Genomic DNA, 23,027 nt, shown 5'->3' with positions numbered 1-23,027 from the left:
ACCTGACCCGTAAGAACCTTCCCCGCCAAGTAAACTGGACCCCGGAGTGTGTCAGGCATTCCAACAATTGAAAAATGCACTGATAAATGCCCCTGTCTTGGCAATACCATAAATATAAAAATAATATATCAATAAAATAACACTTGTGGCTATAGTCCAAAAGACAATTCTGTCTGCTCACTGTTCATCCAGGACGCGTTTCACCAAATTGGCTTCCTCAGCTCGAAAAAATGTACTAGCCATAGTGCTCACCCTAAAAAGCCCTGCTGGTTTCCCTTTGCCATAGAAAAGACTTGCAATTCTGGGCCTTGCTGCACTGCTGCCTGCTATTGGTGCCTTTCCTTGACCAGGATCTTGCACCAACGGGCCAGAAATGCGAGACAAAGACTTTTGTGTGACATAGCGGCACTCCTTGACCGCTTAAGCTGACGCATAGGCTGCGTACTCAAACTACCACTACTTGTGGTGGTGGTAGTATTGGTGGTCGTGATGGTGGCTGACTGACCCTCCCTCACTTTACTAGAGGATGAACGTTTAGGAGGATCCACACAACTTTCAATCTCTTGAAATTGACAGGTGCAAACACTGATCATCACACCCTTCCAATCTCTTAACTCTTTAGAACACATACCCTCTCTCCCTACAAATAGATATCTCACACACCAATACTATATTCTTTTTGTTTTCACAATTTCTGTTTCAGTTTCACTTTCAACTACACACCTCATACCCAGGGGTCAAGTCCTGGGGAAAAAAGTGTGGGAACTCACCCAAGAGTCCCCCCCCCCCCAATCCCCATAAAAAAAAAATTCCACTCCTATGCATATAGTGCAGTGCAGGGTGTGTATAATGAATGTAGTGTGTTTGTAGTGAATGCAGAGTTTGTATAATGAATGCAGTGTGTTTGTAGTGAGTGCAGAGTGTGTATAATGAATGTAGTCTATTTGTAGTGAGTGCAGTGTGCATAATGAATGTAGTATGTTTGTAGTGAGTGCAGAGTGTGTATAATAAATGTAGTGTGTTTGTAGTGAGTGCAGAGTGTGCATAATGAATGTAGTATGTTTGTAGTGAGTGCAGAGTGTGTATAATAAATGTAGTGTGTTTGTAGTGAGTGCAAAGTGTGTATAGTGAATGTAGTGTGTGTAGTGAGTGCAAAGTGTGTATAGTGAATGTAGTGTGTGTAGTGAGTGCAAAGTGTGTATAGTGAATGTAGTGTGTTTGTAGTGAATGCAGAGTGTGTGTATAGTGAATGTAATGTGTTTGTAGTGCGTGCAAAGCGTGTATAATTAATGTAGTGTGTTTGTAGTGAGTGCAGTGTGTATAATGAATGTAGTGTGTGTAGTGAGTGCAGTGTGTATAATGAATGTAGTGAGTACAGTGTGTGTATAATGAATGTAGTGTGCTTGTAGTGAGTGCAGAATGTGTATAATGAATGTAGTGTGTGTAGTGAGTGCAAAGTGTGTATAGTGAATGTAGTGTGTGTAGTGAGTGCAAAGTGTGTATAGTGAATGTAGTGTGTTTGTAGTGAGTGCAGAGTGTGTATAGTGAATGTAATGTGTTTGTAGTGCGTGCAAAGCGTGTATAATGAATGTAGTGTGTTTGTAGTGAGTGCAGTGTGCATAATGAATGTAGTGTGTGTAGTGAGTGCAGTGTGTATAATGAATGTAGTGTGTTTGTAGTGAGTGCAGAATGTGTATAATGAATGTAGTGTGTGCAAAGTGTGTATAGTGAATGTAGTGTGTTTGTAGTGAGTGCAGAGTGTGTATAGTGAATGTAATGTGTTTGTAGTGCGTGTAAAGTGTGTATAATGAATGTAGTGTGTTTGTAGTGAGTGCAGTGTGTATAATGAATGTAGTGTGTTTGTAGTGAGTACAGTGTGTCTATAATGAATGTAGTGTGTTTGTAGTGAGTACAGTGTGTCTATAATGAATGTAGTGTGTTTGTAGTGAGTGCAGTGTGTGTATAATGAATGTAGTGTGTTTGTAGTGAGTGCAGTGTGTATAATGAATGTAGTGTGTGTAGTGAGTGCAGTGTGTATAATGAATGTAGTGAGTACAGTGTGTGTATAATGAATGTAGTGTGTTTGTAGTGAGTGCAGAATGTGTATAATGAATGTAGTGTGTGTAGTGAGTGCAAAGTGTGTATAGTGAATGTAGTGTGTGTAGTGAGTGCAAAGTGTGTATAGTGAATGTAGTGTGTTTGTAGTGAGTGCAGAGTGTGTATAGTGAATGTAATGTGTTTGTAGTGCGTGCAAAGCGTGTATAATGAATGTAGTGTGTTTGTAGTGAGTGCAGTGTGTATAATGAATGTAGTGTGTGTAGTGAGTGCAGTGTGTATAATGAATGTAGTGTGTTTGTAGTGAGTGCAGAATGTGTATAATGAATGTAGTGTGTGCAAAGTGTGTATAGTGAATGTAGTGGGTTTGTAGTGAGTGCAGAGTGTGTATAGTGAATGTAATGTGTTTGTAGTGCGTGCAAAGTGTGTATAATGAATGTAGTGTGTTTGTAGTGAGTGCAGTGTGTATAATGAATGTAGTGTGTTTGTAGTGAGTACAGTGTGTCTATAATGAATGTAGTGTGTTTGTAGTGAGTACAGTGTGTCTATAATGAATGTAGTGTGTTTGTAGTGAGTGCAGTGTGTGTATAATGAATGTAGTGTGTTTGTAGTGAGTGCAGAGTGTGTATAATGAATGTAGTTTGTAGTGAGTGCAGAGTGTGTATAATGAATGTAGTTTGTAGTGAGTGCAGAGTGTGTATAATGAATGCAGTGTATTTGTAGTGAGTGCAGAGTGTGTATAATGAATGCAGCGTATGTAGTGTGAGTGTGTTTGTAGTGAATGCAGTGTGTACAGTGAGTGCAGAGTGTGTATATTGAATGCATAGTGTGTATAGTGAATGCAGTGTGTGTGGTGAGTGCAGTGTGTATAGTGAATGTAGTGTGTTTGTAGTGAGTGCAGAGTGTGTATAATGAATGCAGTGTGTGTGTAGTGAATGTAGTGTGTGTGTAGTGAGTGCAGAGTGTGTATAATGAGTGCAGAGTGTGTATAGTGAATGTAGTGTGTTTGTAATGAGTGCATAGTGTGTATAATGAATGTAGTGTGTTTGTAGTAAGTGCAGATTGTGTATAATGAATGCAGTGTGTGCTGGATGAAGTGTGTGTGCTGGATGATGTGTGTGTGTGTGTGTGTGTTGGATGATGTGGGCTGGATGGTGTGTGTATGTGTGTTGGATGATTGTGTGTGTGTGTGTGTGTGCTGGATGAAGTGTGTGTGCTGGATGATGTGTGTGTGTGTGTGCTGGATTATGTGTGTGTTGGATTATGTGTGTGTGTGTGTGTGTGTGTTGGATGATGTGTGCTGGATGGTGTGTGTATGTGTGTTGGATGATTGTGTGTGTGTGTGTGTGTGCTGGATGGTGTGTGTGTGTGTGCTGGATGATGTGTGTGTGCTGGATGGTGTGTGTGTGTGTGCTGGATGATCTGTGTGTGTGTGTGCTGGATGATCTGTGTGTGTGTGTGTGTGCTGGATGATCTGTGTGTGTGTGTGTGCTGGATGATCTGTGTGTGTGTGTGTGTGTGTGTGCTGGATGATCTGTGTGTGTGTGTGTGTGTGTGTGCTGGATGATCTGTGTGTGTGTGTGTGTGTGCTGGATGATCTGTGTGTGTGTGTGCTGGATGATCTGTGTGTGTGTGTGTGTGTGTGTGTGCTGGATGATCTGTGTGTGTGTGTGTGCTGGATGATCTGTGTGTGTGTGTGCTGGATGATCTGTGTGTGTGTGTGTGTGTGCTGGATGATCTGTGTGTGTGTGTGTGTGTGTGCTGGATGATCTGTGTGTGTGTGTGTGTGTGTGTGTGTGTGCTGGATGATCTGTGTGTGTGTGTGTGTGTGTGTGTGCTGGATGATCTGTGTGTGTGTGTGTGTGTGTGTGTGTGTTGGATGATCTGTGTGTGTGTGCTGGATGATCTGTGTGTGCTGGATGATCTGTGTGTGTGTGTGTGTGTGTGTGTGTGTGCTGGATGATCTGTGTGTGTGTGTGTGTGCTGGAGGATCTGTGTGTGTGTGTGTGTGTGTGTGTAGCGGAGAGCTGATTTCTCGCAGCTATTCTCCACTTTAGATCCAAGGGAGGCTCAGGAACAAGTCATTAGTAAATCCACAGCAGAGTTTCCAGCAGGTAAAAAGGTTCAGCGAAATCCCCACAGCACTCCCAATAACTGGACGACACACAGTTTCAGGAGTAGAACTGACAATCGTTTATTCCAAGGTTTCTTATAAAGCCTGCTCCCATGCAAGGGAGGGAACTACAGTAATTATGACAGTAACCAATACCATTCTTGTTACCTCCCACACATCTCCTCCCCTCAGAGTGAGTCATAATCCCCTTAAGTTGTACGGTACTTTACCCCAAACTTGGATGTACCCCTAAACCATCACATATCCTTAATATCAGGGTACCGCTAGGTAGCCCTGATCTGGGTGAATATAATATCCAAAATTCACCCAGATCGGACCAGGGGTTCGGTAGTTACAGGCAGGGGAAGTTTGACCGACCGCACACGAGTTGGTATCCGAAAAGGGTTCCACGAGAATGGGCCCTGCGGTCGGTCTCCGTTCGGCAGTTAAAACAGGCATTTATAATTGCCATCCACATTTACATTCACCTAGATAGTGATTCCCTCATTCGGTACTTTATTACTACCGAATGGGGATTCGTTATGTTTCTCCGTTCGGCAGTTACGGAGCTCTGGAGGTCTCAGCGGTGTTTGGTTGTTTGAGTGTCCGATTTGAGTTCCAGGCACTCGACGACCAAACACCGCTGGGATTTTCATGCGTAAGATGGCCGCCGCCACGTGTACGCATGCCGAATGGCGGCCACCCAGATACAATGTTAATGAGCCGGTTAACTTGCGGTTGGAAGGAATGTGAACTTTAATAGCCGGCACACTTCTCTCTGGGGTGGTCCCTCCGTTCGGTAGTTTCCATAAGTATATAGTACGGATGGAAACTACCGAATACCATACAATTCACATAATACACACACGAATAGCAATTTCAACATAGGGAAAACATATACAAACACAGTCACACAGGCATTTTGCAGGACAGGCTCACTGCATTCCGCTACACTGCTCCCCCTTGCCCACAAGCCGGCATACACAGTCTGATCCCACACGGATCGACTTGGGGATGACCGGGGTGCTCACGGATCATTTCTCCAGATCAGTTTGTCGCGACAACCCGTCGGCGTTTCCATTTTGCTTACCCGGGCGGTATTGAATGTTAAAGTCAAAAGGCTGCAGCGCCAAACTCCAGCGCAGCAGCCTGGCATTGTCCCCAGCCACCCGATTCAGCCAGACTAACGGGTTGTGATCCGTGAGCAGCGAAAAAGCCTGTCCGTACAAGTAGGGTTGCAATTTCTTCAAGGCCCACACCACAGCCAGGCATTCCTTCTCGATGGCGGCGTAGCTTACTTCCCGGGGTAAAAGTTTGCGACTGATGTAAGCCACGGGATGTTCTCCGCCATCGGCCCCGACTTGGCTCAATACTGCCCCCAATCCAAACATAGAAGCGTCTGTGTGAACAAGAAAACGTTTAGTTGGATTGGGAGCGGCCAAGACAGGGGCATTAACAAGTGCATCTTTCAAGTGTTGGAATGCCTGCTCACACTCCGGGGTCCAGGTTACTTGGCGGGGAAGGTTTTTACGTGTCAGGTCCGTGAGGGGTTTGGCCAGGGCACTATAATTGGGGACAAATTTCCGGTAATACCCTGCTGTCCCTAGGAAGGCTAACACCTGGGTTTTAGTTGTCGGGGTAGGCCACTGTGATACTGCCTCTACTTTGGCGGGTTCCGGCTTCTGCTTACCACAGCCCACTCTGTGGCCCAGGTACTGTACCTCGGCCATCCCAATACTACATTTAGCTGGTTTTAGGGTCAAACCAGCCTCCCGGATCCTATCTAGAACCGCTCCTATATGGGCCAAGTGTTCCTGCCAGGTATCGCTAAATATGGCAATATCATCGAGATATGCGCAGGTATAGTCTTGGAACCCATCTAGGAGGCGGTCCACCATCCGCTGGAAGGTAGCCGGCGCGTTTTTCATCCCAAACGGCATGACCTTAAATTGGTACAGGCCGAATGGGGTGACAAAGGCGGACTTAGGGATGGCTTCCGGGGCTAAGGGAATCTGCCAATACCCTTTGCACAGATCAATCGTGGTAAGGTATTGTCCCCTGGCCATCCGGTCTAGTAATTCATCGATCCTAGGCATCGGGTATGCGTCGGATACGGTCTTCTCATTCAGTCTCCTGTAGTCCACGCAAAAGCGGGTCGTGCCATCCCGCTTTGGTACGAGGACCACTGGAGATGCCCAGGGACTATCTGAGGGCTCAATCACTCCTAACTGTATCATCTCCTCAATCTCTTTGCGCATATTCTCCCGGACCGCTTCAGGGATGCGGTATGGGGTCTGGCGCATGGGAAGTTGACCGGGGGTGTCTACTCGGTGGGTGGCCAGAGGGGTGTATCCAGGTACATTAGAAAAGGTCTCCTGCTTTTCCTGCAGGAGTTGTTGTACCTCGATACGCTCCTGTGGGCTCAACCGATCCCCCAATACAACTGCTCCTAAATCCCCAGCCAGCTGTCCATCTTCTAACAGATCGGGGAGGGGTAGGCTGTCGCTCTCTTCAGAGGTGGGGGCGCAGATAGCTGTCACCTCCTCTGAACGCTCCTGGTAAGGTTTCAGCATGTTCACATGGATCATGCGTCGCCCCCCATTCCCTGCGCAGTGGCCAATTATATACGTGGTGTCACATCGTTGTTCTACCACTTTATAAGGGCCTTGCCAGGCGGCCTGTAGCTTATCGTGTCGGACAGGTTTTAAAATTAAAACTTTCTGTCCGACCTGAAAGCTGCGGTCCCTGGCGCCCCTATCGTACCAGGTGCGCTGACGCGTCTGAGCTGCCTGTAGGTTTTCCTTTACCGTCTTGGTGAGTGCTTCCAGGCGATCTCGGAGGGCCAACACATATGGTACAATAGGGGTACCGTCCACGCTACGGTCTCCCTCCCAGTGCTCTCTAATCAAGTCTAGGGGTCCCCTTACCCTCCTCCCAAACAGCAGTTCAAAGGGGGAAAATCCTGTAGATTCCTGCGGCACCTCCCTGTAAGCAAACAGTAAGTGCGGCAGGAATTTTTCCCAGTCTCGGTGAGTCTCGGCGAAGGTTCGGAGCATCTGTTTTAAGGTGCCATTGAACCGTTCGCAGAGCCCATTAGTCTGGGGGTGGTACGGAGCACTAATTATAGGCTTAATTTTGCAGAACTTCCAGAGTTGTTGGGTAACCTCTGCCGTGAACTGAGTGCCCTGATCCGAGATGATCTCCCTGGGTAACCCCATCCGGGAGAAAATCTGCATCAGCGCCTCAGCCACCGTCTCTGCATGTATATTCGTTAAAGCTACCGCCTCGGGGTAGCGAGTGGCATAGTCCACTACGGTCAGGATGTACCGTTTGCCCGAGGGGCTAGGTTTCCGGAAGGGGCCTACAATATCTACGGCAACCCTATGAAAGGGTTCTTCAATTATGGGTAGGGGGTGCAGCTTCGCCTTACGCTTATCCCCCCTCTTTCCCACCCTCTGGCACGTGTCGCAGGTATTACAGTACCTGCGTACCTCCTGGCTAATCCCTGGCCAGAAGAAACTTTGGGTCAATCGATATCTGGTACGGCTGACCCCCAAATGTCCGGATAGCGGAATATCGTGCGCTATCCGGAGTAATTCGGTTCGGTACCTCTGAGGTACCACCAGCTGTCTTGTAGCAATGGGGTCTGACCCATCTATCTGTTTACTTGTTTCCCGGTACAATAGCTGTCTGTCCCATACAAATCTTTCCCCCTCTGCCCCCGGTTGGATAGAGGTGACCTTGTCTCGGTATACCTGTAAGGTAGGGTCAGTGATTACCTCGGCTACAAACTCGTCAGGAGGGGCCCAAGGGATACAGTCTAGGGAAGGGGAGGAATTTCTTACCTGGACCTCCGGCAGTGCGTTGTTTTGTTGGGTGCGGGCCTGTTGCCTGGTGACTACTGGGTGTGCTTCTTCAGTAGTTTGTGGTTCAAATGCGGAGGTGAGTTTGCCCAGATCATTCCCCAGGACCACCTCAGCAGGTAATTGCGGCATTAGTCCCACTTCCACATTCCCGAACCCCGCACCCCAATGCAAATGTACCCTGGCTGTGTCTAGCCGATACACGGCTCCCCCTGCAACCCTGACAGCCACAGTCTTATTCAGCTTGGCCTTGTCCGAAACCAAATGGCTTTGCACCAGGGTGATAGTGGCTCCCGAGTCTCGGAGCCCCTGCATAGGCTTCCCTTCCAGATATACGGTCTGCCTATGGTGCTGGCGGTTATCCGCATGTGCCTGTAAGGGGTTGGCCTCATGCAGCACTTCCCACTGTTCCACAGTCGTGACTGGAACGGCAGAGCTGTAGGGAAGTGGTACCTCGTCCTGGTAATGATGTGCTGCTGCTCTTGGTGGTAGTGGTGGAGGCCCTGGTCGGATCCAGGTGTTGCGTTCCCTGGACTGCGGACAATCTCGCTGGTAATGTCCCCACCTCTGGCATCGGTGGCATTGCACAGAAGCAGGTGTGCGGTATCTCTGCTGCGCTGCTGCTGGTGCTGGTGGAGGAAGGGGTCTTGGTGGGGGTTGAGGGTTAGGAGAAAATGAATTTACCCCTAGTGGCCGCATGGCCGGTTTGGTACCCACTGCCTTGGTTTGTCTGCGAGCATCCATAAAGTCATCTGCCTTTTTGGCAGCCTCGGTGAGGGTGGTGGGGTTACGATCCCTCACCCATTCCTGTAGTTCTGAGGATATACCCTCATAAAACTGCTCCAACAGCAGCATTTGTAACAAGTCCTCCATGGACCTCGCTTTACTCGACTGCATCCACCCAAGAGCTGCCCTTTCTAGTCGGCAAGCCCACTCTGCATGTGAATCTTTGTCCACCTTTTTCAATTCCCTGAAACGTCTCCGGTATGCCTCTGCTGTTATTGCATACCGGGCCAGGATAATCTCTTTCACCCGGTTATAGTTCCTAATTTCCACATCTGGTACAGTGCGGTAGGCTTCCGCTGCCCTTCCTGACAGCCGTCCTGCTAATATGGGTACCCACTCTTCCCTTGGTATGTTATGCAGTGTACACAGTCTCTCAAAGTCCTGGAGGAAGGCATCTATATCCTCCTCTGCTTCCACATACGTTTTAAAAGCTTGATAGGGAATTTTGGGCTTACCCTCTTGTGCCACAGCTCCTGCTGTACTTCTTTCTGGTGTTTGTGGTCTCCTATTTCTCTTCACAAACTCCTGCACCTCTGTCATGGTTTTAGAGATGATCTCTGTGGGTGGGTTTTCCCCATAAAAGGCCAGTCTGTATTGTAACTGCCTTTGGAACTCCTCCTGTTCTGTTTCAGGTCTTTGTTCCGTGGCCTGGACCTCCTCTGCTCTGTATTCTGCCATTACTTCGGTGATAAGCGTTGCTTTGGATTTGCTGCTGGCGGAAACACCTTTCGCTTCCAGAAGGTCTTTCAATGTGGTTCTTTTTAGCGTAGAAAGGTCAATCTCCATTAATCCTTGTTCCTCTGTGAGTCTGGATCCCAGCGCTGCCAACCAATGTAGCGGAGAGCTGATTTCTCGCAGCTATTCTCCACTTTAGATCCAAGGGAGGCTCAGGAACAAGTCATTAGTAAATCCACAGCAGAGTTTCCAGCAGGTAAAAAGGTTCAGCGAAATCCCCACAGCACTCCCAATAACTGGACGACACACAGTTTCAGGAGTAGAACTGACAATCGTTTATTCCAAGGTTTCTTATAAAGCCTGCTCCCATGCAAGGGAGGAAACTACAGTAATTATGACAGTAACCAATACCATTCTTGTTACCTCCCACACATCTCCTCCCCTCAGAGTGAGTCATAATCCCCTTAAGTTGTACGGTACTTTACCCCAAACTTGGATGTACCCCTAAACCATCACATATCCTTAATATCAGGGTACCGCTAGGTAGCCCTGATCTGGGTGAATATAATATCCAAAATTCACCCAGATCGGACCAGGGGTTCGGTAGTTACAGGCAGGGGAAGTTTGACCGACCGCACACGAGTTGGTATCCGAAAAGGGTTCCACGAGAATGGGCCCTGCGGTCGGTCTCCGTTCGGCAGTTAAAACAGGCATTTATAATTGCCATCCACATTTACATTCACCTAGATAGTGATTCCCTCATTCGGTACTTTATTACTACCGAATGGGGATTCGTTATGTTTCTCCGTTCGGCAGTTACGGAGCTCTGGAGGTCTCAGCGGTGTTTGGTTGTTTGAGTGTCCGATTTGAGTTCCAGGCACTCGACGACCAAACACCGCTGGGATTTTCATGCGTAAGATGGCCGCCGCCACGTGTACGCATGCCGAATGGCGGCCACCCAGATACAATGTTAATGAGCCGGTTAACTTGCGGTTGGAAGGAATGTGAACTTTAATAGCCGGCACACTTCTCTCTGGGGTGGTCCCTCCGTTCGGTAGTTTCCATAAGTATATAGTACGGATGGAAACTACCGAATACCATACAATTCACATAATACACACACGAATAGCAATTTCAACATAGGGAAAACATATACAAACACAGTCACACAGGCATTTTGCAGGACAGGCTCACTGCATTCCGCTACAGTGTGTGTGCTGGATGATCTGTGTGTGTGTGTGTGTGTGTGTGTGTGCTGGATGATCTGTGTGTGTGTGTGTGTGCTGGATGATCTGTGTGTGTGTGTGTGCTGGATGATCTGTGTGTGTGTGTGTGTGTGTGCTGGATGATCTGTGTGTGTGTGTGTGTGTGTGTGCTGGATGATCTGTGTGTGTGTGTGCTGGATGATCTGTGTGTGTGTGTGCTGGATGATGGGGGGAGCATTTTTTTTTAAAACTTTGTGTCTATATTTGTTTATTTAATTCCCCCCTCCCTGCTTCTTACCTTGTCAGGGAGGGGGGAGATCGCCTGGTGGTCCGGTGGAGGGAAGCAGCCGCTGCACACAGGGGTCATCACACGCTGTGTTCCCTCTCCAGCTCTAACTCTCGCGAGACTCGCCTGTGCGGAGCGTTGCCATGGTAACCCGTGGCAACGCTCTAACAACGGCGGGTCTCGCGAGAGTTAGAGCTGGAGAGGGAACACAGCGTATGACGGCCCCTGTGTGCAGGTAGCAGGGCTCGAGTCCTGCAGGATCACTAGCGGGAACGGCGTTCCTGCTTTGGAAAAAGTGCAGGAACGCCGTTCCCATGCGTTCCTGCAGGACTCGAGCCCTGCTCATACCACTAACATGAATCCAAATATAACCATACTGCTATTCTTAATAATCCTTTTTTCTATTCAATTCTGTTCACACCACTACCAGCATAAGTACACACCTCAAACTGGAAAACAAATTATCATACACCATGGCATGCTTTGTTCCTGTAACTTATCTGCTGAGTGCTGGTGGAGAGTTCTAAAAAATAGCCCTCCTACCCCCACCTCACAAAATTATAAAGTATCCCATTCACTATATGCCCAAACAAAAATGATGTCCAAATTCCTATTCCTTATGTTACTTGCCCTTGCAAATGATGTGGAGTCTAACCCTGGTCCCTCAGCTAATTCTAGTCCTAATCTCCCCACTAAAAAAGGCCTCTCTTTTGTGCACTGCAACATCCGTAGTTTACTCCCTAAACTGGATGCACTGCAAGCCTGGTGTTCCCATTACAAACCAAAAATCATTGTGCTCTCAGAATCTTGGTTAACGACTAAAATACCAGACACTGCCATTGCAATACAGGGGTATTCATGTTTTAGAAATGACAGAACAAAGAGAGGAGGAGGCATTGTTATTTATGTTGACAATTCCATAAAGTTTACCCCTTTACAAAACCTTAGTCCTCCTGCCACCTTTGATTTCCTTTCTGGCACAATTGAGATCCTGTGCAGTAAATCAATCATTGTTGCAGGAATCTACCGCCCACCTAGCTCCCCTGTGCATTCCCTTTCTGACATAGCCCATCTCCTTAGTGAAACCATTGCTCAAAACCCTAAAAGTGAACTGTTGGTCTTTGGAGATTTTAATATTGATTGGCTGAATCCTAAAAATAATAGTTCTTGCACGCTTTTTAAGACTTTGCAGCTAACGCAATTAATCTCCTCCCCAACTCGCATAAACATTAAAAGCCTTAACCATACCCTGCTAGATTGGATTCTCTCCACTTCTCCTGATAGAATCCAGGAGGCCGGTGTTCTCCCAAACACTTTCAGTGATCACTGTTTAGTGTACTGTGTGCGCAAAATAAAGGCTATTAAATCCTCTCCCAAGGTTAAAATAACTAGGTCCTTCAAAAAATTTAATCTTGAATCCTTTCTAAAGGACATCAAGAACCTCCCATGACACAGATTAAACATTATCCCAGATCTAGACTGTGCTGTTGAATTCTTTCAGTCTGAACTCTGAACTACAAATTTGGAATCTGCATGCCCCGCTGCGTAAGTTGAGGGTAAAAGGAGCACATATGAACTGGATCACTGCTGACCTCATCCAAATGTACCAGTTTTGGGATTATTTGTGGTCAAAGTTTAAGCGTACTGGCTCTATGAATGATCACTGTGCGTATAGACAATGGCGAAATATATGCACAAAACAAACAAAATTGGCCAAGGCCCAATATTTCTATGACAATCTGAACAATAACATCTCAAACCCTAGAAACTTTTGGAAAGTCATAAATAAACTACAAACTCTCCCAATCCACTCCCAACCCTCCACTGTCAAAGTGGATAACCAAACCCTGCAACTTCCGTTAGATGTAGCAAATGCCTTTAACAATTATTTTGTCGGATGCTCTACTGCCCTGATTGCCAAGCTAATAAATAGCACGCATCCTGAAACTACAAATGTGGATCAGGTCTCACTAAATTTGCAAACGCCCAATATAGACAAGTTCATTTTTAGACCTGTACCTGTTAGTGTCATTGAAAAACATCTTAATAATCTAAAAATGCAAAACCAGTCCGGACCTGACCAAATCCCAGCAATGCTGTTGAAGCTCAGTGTGCCGGCAATTGCTAAACCCGTCACAACTCTAATTAATGAATCCTTGGTGTCTGGATACTTACCCAAACTTTGGAAGACTGCAAGAGTAGTGCCTATCCATAAAAGTGGTGACACTACTTTGGTTTCTAACTATCGCCCTATATCATTGCTCCCGGTATTGTCAAAAATCTTAGAAAAATGTGTCCATACGCAACTATGTGAGTATTACCAACAATCAAACTATCTGACCCCTGATCAATCGGGCTTTCGCCAGAATCACTCCACTACAACTGCCCTCTTAAAAGTTTGCAATGACATCCAAACTGGCATGGAACAAGGAGACCTAACTGGAGCTATTTTCCTTGATTTTGCAAAGGCCTTTGACACAGTAGACCACGACATTCTACTGCACAAACTCAAAAACTCAGGTATTGGTGATCATTCGCTAAACAGGTTTCGATCGTATGTATCGGAACGCTCACAATATGTGTCCATTTCTGACAGTGACTCCCTCCCTCTCCCAGTCACGTGTGGTGTTCCCCAAGGTTCCATTCTCGGCCCCCTACTATTTTCATTATTTATAAATGATCTGTCAAATGTCTGCAAATCCTCAAACATACACATGTACGCAGATGACACGGTAATCTATGCGAACAATTCCAATCTACCGCAGCTTGAGGCTGTGCTCCAAGACCAGTTTACAGAGGTAGAAAAGTGGATCGCAAAAAACAAACTCTTCCTGAACACTGACAAAACTGTCACAATGATCTTTGGAACAGTACCTAAATTACACAAATTACACAATTCCCACCTATCCATCAAAACAATTTCAAATGGCACACTGACCGCAGTCCACTCTTTCAAATACTTGGGTATGATGTTAGACCCCAATCTATCTTTTGGCCTGCACATAGAAAAGCTTGCATCTAAACTTTATCCAAAACTAGGTGCCCTGTACAGAAACAAATCCTGCCTAAGCCCTTCAGTAAAGGAAAAGATTGTACAGCAAATGCTGATGCCAATCATTGATTATGGGGATGTAGTATATGCATCTGCATCGCAATCCCACATTAATAAACTCAACACATTGTATAACTCGTTCTGCCGATTTGTGCTACAATGTAATTACAGGACCCACCATTGTGACATGCTAAAAGAACTAAACCGGCTGTCGCTGGAATCCAGACGCACCCTTCATCTTTCCAGCCTTGTGTTTAAGAGCTTTTCGGGGAAACTCCCACCCTACCTGAACGCAATGCTTTCCCCGGCTGTTCCCACTTCCTATAACCTCCGATCCAGTACCAACACTTTACTTAGTCTACCTCAATATAAAAAGAAAGCAGCCCGATCCTCCTTCTCCTACAGAGCACCGCATTTGTGGAACGACCTCCCGCACAAATTAAAATCTTCCCTAAGCTTAAAGTCCTTTAAGAGATTCCCTCTTGAAAACAGAATGTACCTGTCATTGTTGATTATATATTTCCTACCTGTTCTATGTTAAATTTTGTATATATTGTATATTAATATTGTATTTGTATTTTATTGTACACTAACTGTAACAATGCAATGATTTGTGGACCCAGGACATACTTGAAAACGAGAGAAATCTCAATGTATCTTTCCTGGTAAAATATTTTATAAATACCGGTAAATAAATTTAGAATTTTAAAATAGTTAGAAAAGAAGGTAAAGAAAATGTAATGTATGTAGTGTTTTGAAACTAAAGTTTATATTTTTATTAAAAAGGATTATTTGAAGTTTGGAGATATGCTGATATATAGATCAACACAGTTCCAAAAAAATATATATATAAAAAAAATTAGAGACTAGTACCGAGGCAGATTTCTTCACTCCAGTGCTTTGTGAGAAACTATGCAAAATTGCACTGTCTGCCGTGAGCAGTCTGCCAAGTGCTCCCTGCTCGACTACTGCAAACAGAGTATGAAAAATGTACTATTAGAAAAGTTTCAAGTGTTTTTTTAAACAAAATCGGTTAACTAGAATTTAGATTATTATTATTTAAATTAGAATGAACTTACAACATCTGCTAATACTAAAAATAAAATAAAATATTTACTACAGCTACCTTGAAGCTTAGGTTAGGACAGTCACATGGTCAATCTATCAGGAACTAAAATAAACCAAATAAAAACAGCAACCAGTTAGCTTCACTGATTGCTGTTAAATAAACACACTAACTGAACTAATAATCAGTTAATGAAAAGTAATTTCTTCACAACAGCAGTCAGAACAGTTAACTTCACTGCTGATGCTGATGTGAGCACAATAAAATGACACTAAAGTGTGAAAAATGTAAAACCGAAAAATAGACTGACTGACTAATGTGTTCTGTTCTAACAAAGCACAAAAATACTGTACTACAACAACTATATATTTTAAACTGAAGATAATTCTATCAACTAAATAAAAAAATAATTCTATTAACTGAATAAAAAAATATTACTTAACTTTTACACTGACTGCCTGCAAAACAAGCAAACACAGTCAGTGAGTGAGTGACACTAAAACTAGTCGGTCAGTCACTGTGACTCTGTGCTAGTAGTTGTTTTACTAGCACAGATTAACCCCTTAAGGACCAAACCTCTGGAATAAAATGGAATCATGACATGTCACACATGTCATGTGTCCTTAAGGGGTTAAACTAACTCTGTGTGAACTGAAGGATAGATTCACTTAAAAAAAGAAAATTAACTTTCTCTATCAGCACTCAGAATGAAACAGCACTGCAGCAACAGCAGCACCTCTGTAAAAATCAATTTAACAAAAATCAACTAACGTGGCTTTGCTATTTTGTTGCTAAAAAGACTTAACAGCTAAATTACATTTATTTTCTTCTAGGCTAGCAAGCTAACAAGCTAGTCTACCCCTAGGGCAGAAGCCCTCAGGCCCACTAAGCTAAAGTACTTGACTGATTCTACATTTACTCTAAATCTAAATCAATTTAAGCTTATTAATTTTGATTAAATAAAAAAGCAGATTTAAAAAAAAAGTAAAACCTGGTTGCTGTAGGCAGTAAGCAAGCAGGGAAGGCAGGCACTGGCAGTGCCAGCCAGGCACTGTGTGTCACACTGACTCAGTCAGCAGCACAGCAGTGCACAGCTCTTAGAAAGCCCTAAAATTCAACAAGTGAGAATGGCAGACACACCAAGACTCACAGAAAATCTCTAAGACAAGTAATGAGGCTAACACAGCACAGAAGCACAGTGTGTCACCAACAAAACTCAGTCCAAGAAGGGGGGAGAAAGATCCACTGTCTGCTTTTATACTGCTGTTTAGTTATTTTTTTTAAATTCCAACTAAAGCACTCACCATTGGATAAGCCCCTACAGCATCATGTCACAGGAGTGAGCTGATTAGACAAATGAAAATCAGCTCACTCCTATACCCCTCCTCTTTGATTCATACAAGGCATCCGAATGAACTAATACACAAATTGAGGCAAATCAGTTCATTAGTTCATTAGTTTCTACCATCCCCATGTTAAGCAATGCAATGCATTGAAAAATCACAAATGATTTGTGCGTTCGGTTACAGAACGCTGTTCGTTCAGCAGTTTGCATTGCAATACATTACAATACTGACTGCCTGTAATTCAAAAAGCCGAACTAGTGATACGAATGAACGAAAGGCACATTCATTAGTACGCATTCGTTAGTTTTGTTCAATCCCATCAAATTTGAAGGGAGTAAACAGAACTAACGAATGAAAGAATGATATTGCTTGCTATTCGTTATTTGGTTAGTAGTTCGGCTTTTTGAATTACAAATTGCTAAGTGTAATTCACACAGAGTGTAATTCAAAAAGCCGAATGAATGAACAAACAAAAGATTTTCAGTAAACGGCCATTCGTTTGTTCGTTCTTTAGTTTAGTTTGTTATTCGGTATTCGTAAGAATGGAAGAAAATGCATATTTTCGTACGAAAATCCATTTGTACGAATACGAATGCCCAAGTCTATCAGCTAATTGACCTTGGGCTTAAATAGAGCACCTTTAATCATCACAAACCAAATAAGATTTACTCGGTATTTGAGAAGCAGATAAATAAAATATTTGATCACATGTATTGTATTACATATACATATAGTGGTGTGGATGTTGGATCTTTTCACCTGTTTGCAATAGGTGATCTAATTATACCTTTTCAAATTTACCATGTATAACACCTGGAAGGGTAAATCCATAATACTTTTTTAACTTCCATTTACTGACCTTAGCCCTGGCAGTCTGAACATGTTTATCATTATAAATACATGTTTGTGGTAAGTGAAGTAAAGTTTCTGCCTGTCTTTCAGTTAAACTTTAACTGTTGAAGTACTTCACTTATATTAATTATACCACTCTGCAAACTTAAACGAATATCGAGTAGTTACTGATTTAATAAAAACATTTTACATTAACTTTTAAGGTTAAAACATTATTCATTATGAGGTTGTTACTGTAATCAAATGATTTCTATCATGATTCAATTATGTAAAGATACGTTGTTAAAATCAGATAATCAGGCCACTGCTTAGATTTTATCTACAAGTAAATGTCCAGTAGATGTAAAGGAACCTGCATTGTTTAGCAATTTCCTTTTGCTTCAAGACACAGGCATTAATGTACATTCATCTGGATAATCAACTGGTATGTCTAAAATATATTGTTTGTAGGCCAGACTGCAGCCGCATATGGCATTTTAGCAATAATTTTCAATTATATTTCAGATATTTACAAAGTCTATCCACTTTGTAATTAACACATTGTGTTTTTTTTTTTTTTTTTATACCATTTATTATAGTAACTGTATTATATTATATATTGTCACTGACACATTTCTGATACAGGGAAAAAAATAGCATGATTGCTTTGTGGTGGAATCTCGGTAAAAATAAATTTAGTAGGCCGAGATTGCCACGTGGTATGTGTACGTGCATATACTGATGTATCGGTCGGTTGGTTGCACGTGGCAACGATACAATAAGTAGTAGTATACGGAGCATGTGCAGAAATACAGGATATAGAGAATTCCCCTCCTCCATTGCGCTGGGCAAGCCATGTGATCAAACAGGAAGTTAGTCTTTATTCTGTTGATTGGGTAAGAGTATGTGTGGGTGGAGCTGATTATGGGAGGAGTTATATGCTGTTGTGGATCCAAATAATGATCTTTGTTATATTCAGAGGAAACCCAAATTGTTGTTACAAGTGCACTTGGAGAAGCGAGAATTAGACACCAGATACCTGTTGGTATTCAAAATAAGCCTCTGACGTTTTATTCATCAGCTGGGTTTTATACATTAAAAAGTAAGTGCTTACGTGCAAATACTCTTAGAACAAAAATAGCAAGGGAATACAGATAAGACATAGGGATGAGCGTCATGTACACATAACAAATAAGTTTCAAGGTAAGAGAGAACAAAAAGATTAGAGTAGAGACATCTTAGGTGGGGGCTCTCTGCTCCCGGGACTTAGACATATATGGTCTTAAGTGTTGTTCAAGCATCAAGCATTTCCTAATTCCAAGTTAGCCAATTTTAATATAGGATATCATTATATGACACCTATAAGCTTGAGCCTTGGAATCAAGATAAATTCTATCACAATCCCCTCTTTTGATCCAAGGGTCACCCAAATGTCCAAGGTATTTCCAGGCCTGCTTTTGCTAAGAAATTTAGCAAGGAAAGAGTGTTTACAATACAAGATTCCATATTATCGCAACATAGGAGTAGGTCATCGATATACTGCAATAAAATTGCATTATTTGGCCTTTCCCATTCTTCAAGAATCTGGGCCATTGCCATGCTGTACATAGTGGGTGAGTTTTGTGTGCCCTGTGGCAATACTGTCCAAGTGTACTGCTTGTGTTTATGTGTAAATGCAAATATAAACTGTGACGAAACCAATCTCGCCACATTGTATTGGAGGAGCCTGGTTGCCTGCCTGCTGCCTCTGGACTATGGACCGGCAGCTAAAGGGTTAATTTTACTGTGCAGAAGGATTTATTTCTCCCTTTCTGCACAGCAGTTCGGTAGATTTCATCTACCGAACAAACAGCCGTTCACCAACCTCCCCAGAGCCGTGGGAAGCCGGCCGGCGTTGTTAATTGGCCACCCAGAAGCTGGAGTGTGCTGCCAATTTACCTCCCTGAAGCTGCGGTTAATTGCCTGTTAACTGTGTGGCCGCTGTTACACTTAGCGGCCGCTAGGTGGCGCTGGTCTGGAGCTCCCCGGGCAGCCAGCACTTTTCTGCCCGGCTTTCATGCACCAAAATCGGACACTTTTCCCTGCAGGCACCGCTGAACCTCCAGCCCCTGGTTCTCATTCGTATGGATTTGGTGAATGCAGGGAAATTCGGTAGTTTGTTTTATGTGAACTGTAGTAACCCAGATAGCCTGCCATGGAGCCTGTTCGTATAATTAAAGACTTTGGCTCCATGGCAATTAAAATATATTTGTGTGATCTGGGTGCCATTCACCTAATAATGTGCACCCAGACCTGAGCTATCTGGGGATATGTTACATGTCTGTGTTTTATGTATAAAATGTGTCTGTATGTATTTTAAAGTGATAGTCTGTTTCTGTGTCACCATGTGCATAATGGAGTCTGGCCTTTGTCTTAGGAGATAATTGAATTACTTCATTAATTATCTCCAGGGCAGGGAGGAGGAAACCAAGATGCATGGTGGGAAAGTATTGTGGCTGTGTGTACGAAAATGATACATGTCTGCCTGCTGCCTTTGGACTATGGCCCTGGGAGATTGGGCCCTTTACAAACAGTATTCGGCCCTAACAGAGTGCATGTCACTCATTCTGGCCCTTTAAATACAGTGGGGCCATTCAGTGCTTGCCCTGTGTGAGCAGTGATACCCCCCAGATGGCTATGCCATGGAGCCTATTCATATAATGAAAGACTATGGGAAAGACTTTGGCTCCATGGCAATTAAACTGTATTTGTGTGGTCTGCGTGCCATTCACCTAATAATGTGCACGCAGACCTGAGCTATCTGGGGATATGTTAAATGTCTGTGTTTAATGTATAAAATGTGACTTTATGTATTTTAAAGAGTTTTATGTTGTTTTGCAACCATGTGGTTAATGGAGTCTGCCTCTAGTCCTGGATAATTAGATTCCTTCTCCAATTATCTCCAGGGCAGAAGGGAGGAAGCCAGGATGCATTGTGGGGATGTTTTACTTTTACTGTTTGAGCCAGGGGGAATAAAAGATACTTTTACTAACTTTTGAACCCCTGGTCTGATTCATGCCATTTTTTTAATATGTTGTTCCCCTGAATGGATTGATTGAGGATATGTATTTTTATGTGAATGTGATGTATGGTTTTAAAGTTATGAAAGTTGTGTAAAAGTATATTTTGAACTGTATGCATAATGGAATTATGTGTCACACTAAGGGGAGGGGATGTGTGGGATGTAACATCTATGTCATTGGTTATTTTATGCCTCCCCCTGGGTGTGGCCTGTATGTGTACTCATGTAATAAAAACCAGGTTGGGTGCCCCAGCACCTCAGACCACTGCTTGACCCTCAACACGGAGCCTTGTCTCGTTCTTGGGGGGATTCACTGTATGCTGTTGGAGATTGATTGCTAAGGAGTGTAAGCTGATGTCTGCTTTTCCTATTCATCTGCTAGCAGCTATTTGTGAGGTTCCAGCTGGAGTGCTACCTTATTCACCTATATCCAGTTCGTGAGTTTTGGTGCTTTTACAGTAGCTGTGCCTTTTTGGGAAAAGGGGATTATCGCCTAAACGGATTTTTCCCCTTTTATGCTGAAACGGTCCGTAACATAAACTGACTGTCGGGATCCAGGGGGACACTGAAAAATGCATTTGCCAAGTCAATAACAGTTAATACCTTAGAGGAAGGTGGTATTTGTGCCAACAAAGTGTGTGGGTTGGGAACATTAGGGGCAATCAGTTCAGTTACAGCATTAATTGCCCTCAAATCATGTACCATACGGTATACCACAGGTTTACCTTTCTCTTGCTTTTTCTTAATTGGGTACAATGGTGTGTTACAAGGGGAGGTGATCTGGACAACTACCCCTGCCTGCAGAAACTCTTGCACAGATTGCGAAATAGCATCTTCCTGTGCTGGGCTTAGGGGGTATTGTTTTTGGTAGGGAGGTTTGGCTCCGGGCAGGAGATTCACCTTGACTAGGGGCACAGAGAGTATCTGTCTTCCCTGTAGCCCATAAGGAATCAGGGACTGAGGACAAGTCAATGGTAGGTTCTGGCACATGGCTGGGCATAGTGAGAGTTGCCAGAACATTTGAAAGAGATATCATTTGTTTGTCCTCCAAAGGCACAGACAATGTTACTTTTCCAGTGGGGCTATGCTGGATATTTGCCCCAAGAGCAGACAGTATATCACTGCCTAGTAGATTAACAGGGGCATGAGGGCTGACAAGTAGCCTTGTTACAACGGCAGTAGAGTCGTGTAGCTTCGATTTCAGCTTGTGGGTAAGGGGAATGTCATTTTCGATACCATCCACCCCTACACATGATAAAACATCATTAGATTTCTCATACGGGAACACACATTTTTCCTGTAACATCGATTTAGCAGCGCCAGTGTCCAACAGGAAAGGGACTATTCGGTCCCTGGGTAGTGTAACATTGATAATGGGTGAGGGTCCTGCAGAGTCAGCGATATTTATAATATGTAGGGACACTGGTTTGCCAACTTCCTATTGGGGAGGGGGAGGTGGTGGAGGTGGTTGGCTGTCTTGGGAGTTATCATTAGAATCCTGGGGTTTTCTATTTTTAGGAGGACATTTACAGTTACGTTTAATGTGTCCTTTCCTGCCACAATTCCAGCAGTTTACCTGCCTTCTGTCTCCATCAGCTCTAGGGACAGTTACAGCCATCAGAGGTGTGCTCCTCTTTCTAGTATTTAGATTAGCTTCCACTCCCCTAGCCACCTTCACCAGATAACCATAGGTTAAACTTCTCCACTCAGGTCTAGCATTTTGGAGACCAGTCCTTATGGGTATGTGGATACCATCCATGAAGCAGTTAATAAGCAGTCTGGTCGAAGTGGTTTCAATATCTGTGTAACCCAATGCCTCCCAAGCCATCTGTAGTCTGGTGAAGAATGTTTCTACAGGTTCATCTTTCCCTTGTAATATATCTCCTAATTTATGGGCTAGTTCCTCTGTCTTTACTTTAGCCCATTCTCTCATTGCAGTGACATAGCATGCTCCAGATGCAGACTTGGTTCTAAACCATTCATCTGTTTGCATGTTGCTTTTTCTGAGGTTATCTTCATGGGCATCAGTATATTTAGCAATTATTCTAGCCAAAATGGGGCCAGCTTTTAGTGCCACAATCTGTTTTAAATCCATCCAAGTACACTTGTAAGTAGCTTGAATTGTGGATAGAGACTGGACTAGAGCTAAGGGGGCCTTTTCAACATCTGCCAGCTGCTGTATTATTGCCAGTTGTTCACTGGGTGTCCAGGGCTTATATTCTTCCCAGTATTGGATACCTGAGCTAGGCTGTCTGTTCTCATGGTATACGCTCTCAACTTTGGGTATCATTGGAGTAGAAAATTGCTGAGCTAATGGCCCCACTGGGGTGTCTATGGGGGCAACTAGGGGTTCCTTTAAGTCTGGACTATCTTCCTGCTCTAATGAACTCATAGGTCTTCCTGGGGCTGCTAGGGAACCATATGAAGTCCCACTGCGTAATATTACTGGAAAGAGAGGTTTTGATCTCCGTAAAAGGGAAATTGCCTGGCCTTTAGGGACCAAAGGAGTCCCTGCATTATCCTGGTAAAGGGGTGGGTTTACAAGATTTTTCCCAGGATCTTGCCTACTCTGGGACCCTAGAGGTCCAAAACATTGATAATATGGTACACCTTTCCTGGTGGTTTCTCTACAACCACATTTAGTTAATTCAACAGCAGTATCATGCCATTTTTGTGCAACTTCTACTA

This window comes from Pelobates fuscus, chromosome 12, assembly GCF_036172605.1.
Source record: "Pelobates fuscus isolate aPelFus1 chromosome 12, aPelFus1.pri, whole genome shotgun sequence".
Classification (NCBI taxonomy): domain Eukaryota; kingdom Metazoa; phylum Chordata; class Amphibia; order Anura; family Pelobatidae; genus Pelobates; species Pelobates fuscus.
Note: the sequence above shows the minus strand (reverse complement) of the source record.